This window comes from Acanthopagrus latus, chromosome 17 (genome assembly GCF_904848185.1).
Source record: "Acanthopagrus latus isolate v.2019 chromosome 17, fAcaLat1.1, whole genome shotgun sequence".
In the NCBI taxonomy this organism is placed as follows: Eukaryota; Metazoa; Chordata; class Actinopteri; order Spariformes; family Sparidae; genus Acanthopagrus; species Acanthopagrus latus.
Genome location: NC_051055.1, coordinates 26,933,579 through 26,939,578, shown reverse-complemented (window position 1 = coordinate 26,939,578; position 6,000 = coordinate 26,933,579). Strand labels below are relative to the sequence as shown.

Here is a 6,000-nt window from a genome sequence, read left to right as displayed (position 1 = left end):
AAATTGCACTTATAATTACCATAATTAAAGCTCAACACTTATATATATGTACTTTTTGTGCAAATTTGCTGTTTTATCCTTTTGCACCTGGTATTTTTCAGCTCTGACTGGACTCGTCATTTTTCCATGCATGATTAAAAGTTGAATTTATTAGTCCTTAAAAACATAAAATCAGGGAGAGTACATAGTAGATTATTATGAGGTGATGAGGGGGCAGCACTGCTAGTATATGCTGTGTATATTTTTAACACTGACCATGTCCCTTGCTTTTAACATATCAGTCATTTTGCAGCTTTCACCAGACTTTCCTCCCGGGCTTATGCTCTTTTAATGTGCCTCCTCTCAGCACCACCTTTTTCCTTGTCCTCTCTCAGCTGTGCTCTACATTTTTCCTTCAGACTGCACAGTCATTTGCACTCCACACACGTGATTACAGCAAGAGATCACACATTTTATCTCATATTGATTATTTTTAACCTTGGCCCGGCACTCAGTAAACTCTCCCGATGGCCAGTCTTGGGCCGTACATGAATCATCACAAGTCACAAACTCATGTCAGATAGGACACACTGGACATATAACAAGTGGAAGAGGTAGGTCAGTCTCTCCAAGTCCTTCCTCCAATGCAAACCCCCAAAGAATACTGTGAAACCATGAACCGTTGTTTCACACATTTGTATTGTATGAGCAGTAACACTTTTGGTTAAGTAAATCTAATCTAATTTAGGACAGCAGGCCTTTCTTACCTCAACATTCGTAGTTCATAGATCAGAGACAAGGGTCAGCTATGTTAATTAAAACAGTGTAAAAATCGATATCATGCCAGTTTGTCGGCTGATTTAGAGCTGAACTGATCAGTTAGTTATGCATATCTCACCAAAAGAATCAACCATACAAAATTATTACAATTATATCTGTGATGACTACATGGATGCACTGGTTATAAACACTGCCATCAGGTGAGTTTTTATTTCACTTCAGAAATAATCAACATATATGCAGGGTTTTCTAATTATCTTATATTTTTTCTAAAATTCACTTCAGATGTTGTAATTATCATTTGTAAGTAAAATAAAAAAAAAAATAAATAAAAAAAAATAAATAAAATTCTGGGGTCATCATACCGGAAGTGAAGACGAATGGCGCTGTTTACTTCCGAAACAAACATGGCGGACTGAGAAAACGCGCGGGATCCTCGCAGTGCTCCGTTAACCGGTGGACAAGAACTGTTTGTAGCTCGTAAACTCGGCTCAAATTAAGCTGAAACAGCGTGGTCATACTATTTATTTGTCCGAACTCCTGCTGAACAGCATTTCCAACGAGGAAACCTAAGCTAGGTACAAACTGTAGCTAACGTTAGCTAACTCGCCCTTTAGCTTGCTGCTAACGTGTTTGGACTTGGATCTTTGAGGCAACACATCACTGGGGAACAGAAGCAGAAAGGGAGGTGCAGCTGATTGAGTAACTATCTGATGGATGAAAATGCCGGACAGAGAGGTATGGTAACTTAACAGTTCATTTGACTTTGTATATGTGTCATGGGTTAGCTAGCTAGATTCACTTAGCTAAAACGAGCCTTAATGCAATGTCTTCCTCAGGTACTGTAACTGGTAATTAATGTTGTAACTAGTAATGCTACTTGTTCATCCACATGCCTTTAAAATGTGAGGTTAACAGTGCTGCAGGAAATATCATGCAACATATTTTAAAACATTTGTCATTTATTAGTTATACTCATTGTGTAACTTGAGTTTAACTGATTATTTAGGTAGACACTCCCCAGATACTGTAGTAGTACTAGAATCATCATAACATGCAATAACTGCTCATTAAGCAGAATACTGTTTATTATATGAGCTGACAAAGATGGAGCCAACTGTAAAAAGTTACATTGACGATAGGTTGTGCATCCATAAAATGTTGACCCCTCAAGAATACATTGTAAAGAAATGATAATGACTATACAGAGTAACTAGTAACTTAAGTTATTAAGTATGTCTAGTGTAGTAAAACAATACAAGATTTGTCTCTAGAATTGTAGTGGAGTAGAAGTATAGAGTAGCAGAAGATGAGGTACATTACTGCATTCTTGATTAAGTAAATAGTCATCAAATCTAATGATGATGTGGAGATTTAACTCAAAAATATATTAATTGCCACTCTGAATAGTAAGTCGTTGATTTCAAGCTATCAGTGCACGTCCTTGTCCCTCAGCAGTATACATGTGGTGGCTCACTATGCTGGTTTGAAATTTTCCAATATGTGTGCTTGCGTTCGTCACTCGCATTTGGCAGTTTGTGGTTTTTGTTGTGATCTTTGATGTCTGTGTTGCACCTGCAAATCAGGAAATAATGCAGACAATGCAGTGACCTTTTCATTCATTTGTGATGTGGTTAAGGTGAAAGCAGCATACGTGACCTGTTCATTCTGTGAACCAGTGAAGAATTTCTGCGAGTCATTGGACAGGAAGTCTCGTAGCTTGTTGTTTGTCTTTCTCTGTATGCGCTTCAGGGTGTGAGTTCTTGCTCGTTGTCATGTTTCTCGTTGCAGTGTGTGAAAAGTACGACAGCATTCATTATGAACTTCTCTTGAAAACAAAAACAACATTCAGTCTTAAGTTTTTATTGTTCAATCTACATTCATGTCTTGAAGCCCTGTGTCGCGACATTCTGGTCATGTGCTGAGCTTCTTTTATCCCACCGGTTTATTTAAAATAGTGAATTAAAGTGGCAGGTCTAGTGTCTGTTATCTTGTCATCCACGCCGCCCTGAGATGCATGTGACAGGCTCTCTGACTCCTAGTCACACGGGTTTTATGGCATTTCAAGCCTCTCGTTGAAATGATTTATGTGGTTGGCACAGATGTTGCTCAGATCCTGATTTTTCATTCAATTACTGAATCTATCTTGCTGTTTTAATTATGGCTATGAAAAGTCCCATATCCCTTCAGCTGCACTCCTCTGCCCATATTAAGGCCCTGAGAAAATGTGGCTGTCCATACTGCTGTCAGATACTCCTTCATAGTTGCCTTTCTTTTTTGTGTTTGTTATGTTTACAGCTACTAGTCGTTGGGAGGTTGTACTGTAGCGTAATAAAACAACTCAAACCCCTTACATCTGGTTTTCATCTTCGGTGGGAAAGGGTACAACAGGTTCCAGCTTTGTGAGGAAAATATGACACCAGATCATTTTAGGCTTCTTTTCAGTAACCACCATAACAGTGTTACTGGCCTCCATGATGCTTTCCACTCTTTACTGTGTTCTGGTGCTTTCATGATGTCGAATGTGACAAACAAGAAAAGCAGGTAGGCAAACTGCATTTAAAACGCCTGCATATACAATATATTTTTAGTAAAAGAATGCTGTAAGAAGTTACTGAGTGTTGTGCAAAAGTCTTATACCACTCCTGTGAATGTATGTGAGGTCATGTCCTTTGTGTCTGCTGCTTCGAAAAATCTGGAAAGTGATCAGGGCCACATGAATATAATTCTGATTCTAATTTACTTAAGTGAGGATAGAGGAATGTCGGCTTACTGTTGTGATGCCTCTTTCCTACATTTATTCTTTAAGCTTCAGATTTGCAGTCGTTATTTACTTAAATAATGTCAGCCACTGCCTGTTACTGCTCGTGTAACCTGATTTTATGAATTTGTATTATATGTATGAGTCTACTTTTTTGCCTCTTTTCAGCGCACCCGGCGCATTGCCCCCTTCTTCTTCAAAAACAACTTTAAACAACATTGGAAGCATTCATATACATTTGATTTTGATATCAACAGTAGTAGCTTCGAATCGATTCAATCTAGTAATTCACTTTTTGTCGATTCATCTGTATGATCATTTAGTTTGTGCTGCTGTGTTGTGTTAAATGAAAGGTGTTCCTTGTATTTTATTCACCTCAATTTTATTAATAAGAGAAGCCTCAATAATGAACACTCCATATAATGGAACACACAAGAACCGCTAACTACATCCTCCAAAATGATCATGAATTTCAACCAACGGCACTGTTAAACTGTTCAACAAAAACGTACACCTTTTAACCTTCAGGAATTTATGATTTATTGCAAAACGGTTGTATTAGATTAGTTTTGACCTCATAAAGTGCAGGAATTTTTCTGTCTCTCATTTTGTTTCAATTAAGGGTGTCACTTTCTTCGAACAAGGGCTAACTTATTTAAACCCAAATCTTATTCATTTCTTTCCAAAGTTTGTAACATAGCACCCTGCTCATCATCCTCCCTTTTGAATTCTTTGAAATGATATTCAAACGTCCACAGAGCACAACTCTTGACAGTCAAATGGCAGCTTGTGTGGCATAACAAGATGACTTATCTTAAGTTGATAAGATAGATAACAAGATGCACATCCTCAGTTCTCGGAAGTGCACACCAGCAGCCATAGAGGCGCTGCACTCGTCTGAAGCTCTCTCCTCAGTCCTTGGAGTATCAGCTTGGCGACACACTCTACCTGCTTTTTTTCTCTCTCTCTCTCTCTCTGAGGTTTTATTTTTCCTACTTAAGTGGCTGAGCTCTTCTCCACGGTTCCAGCAGACCTCATGCATTTTTATTGCCATCTGGAGAATACCAACAGGTCTTAACAAGGGGGCTCTCGTTGTAAAAACTGCTTACCGTGGAGACGGACTCCGAGTCAACTCGACTCATTTGACTGGCTGTGACCTAGCGTGTGTTTGCATGTCGTGGTGTCTATTCATGTGCATGTGCGTGAATGTGAGCATGTACTTTTGTTTGAAATAAATATACAGAGAGAGCCTGCTCATATATGCATCACTACATTTTGTTTGTGTTGGTATAACGCACAAGCACAAATAATTCTCGTCTCGTGCCTCCTCCTCCCTCCTCCCTCTACCCTCGCTTTCCCAGGAGCACCAGAGTTTGATGGGCCATCCCAGACGCCGGTTGACATTTTGTCCCCAGTCCGACCGGATGCTGCATAAAAAATTCAGTCAGGCGAGAAGCCAGGAGGAATACCCAGCTCCCCCCCCACCCCAGCGTGTGCCTCTCAGTGGGGAGTGCAAGGTGAGCAGAACTTGAGCTTGTCATGGCTGCACGCCTCTGACAAACATAAGTAGATGCTAATGGCAAAATCGTGACAGAGCAGAGTCCCACCACCATATGGCTAATTGCCACAACAATATCCTCTGTGTTATTAATCACGTTTTCATAGTGTGCCATGATAATTGGAATAATTAGGAGGGGAACAGGCACTGGGATGCTTCTGCAACATCCCTTGCTCGAAAAAAAAATATAAACCCGGTGAAAAATGTGTCAGTTTCACTTCCTTGTCCTCCCTCTTCTGCCCAACAGCATTTTCATTCACCTTCTTCCCCTTTATTTCCCCTCATGCTATCTCTTCTCTACCTCTTTCCTTACTGTCTCATTCCCTCAGCCTCCTTTTCTCTCTAATCGCTCTCTAGCTCCCCATTTCCCCATCTTGTTTACAGTTTTGCAGTGAAAAATGAAGTTGATAATTAATGAATACAGTGACATGGGGACTGTGGCTATGAGTAGTTCTGGGGCGTGGTGGGGGCATTTCAGGTAGCTGAATGAGGCCACATGCCCCACTGAGTCTGAACAATGCATGTTTGGGGTTAACTCTTTGTGGGCCAGGCGTGCTTTCTCAGCAGTTTTGGTACAGTAGTAGTGATTATCTCAGTGTGCTGTGTTGTCCTCGAAACGTAGAACTGTACATCGTGTCTTTGGAAGGTCATGGAGTCATAGCTGTATAAATGTGGCTGGTAAAACGTGTAAAATAGGTAACTTAATCAGCAGGACTGCTTATAAAAAATGTATTAATTTTAAAAATTCTCTGAAATCACAGACCTTCAAAATTTAATGAGTACTCCTCAAGCACTCCTTTACAGCATCCTGTGGGTTGTGATTTACTATGCAGCGATCCGCTCCTCTGTTTGGTCCATAAATCTCCCTGTTTATCCAGGAGCAACCTTAACGTCTCGGCCCGAGCATTTCGAAAACCCAACT

At 40.1% G+C, this 6,000-nt stretch overlaps 1 protein-coding gene across 1 annotated transcript in view; it reads left to right on the top strand.

The window, feature by feature from the left end:
* Positions 1 to 1,143: 1,143 nt before the first annotated feature.
* The window catches only part of LOC119006607 (raftlin-like), a 214,894-nt gene continuing 210,037 nt past the window's right edge, over positions 1,144 to 6,000 (top strand). Inside the window, exons 1-2 of the mRNA XM_037075495.1 lie at positions 1,144 to 1,497; positions 4,882 to 5,037. The gene's annotated coding sequence lies outside the window, so the exon portion shown is untranslated. The remainder of the gene's footprint in view (positions 1,498 to 4,881; positions 5,038 to 6,000) is intronic.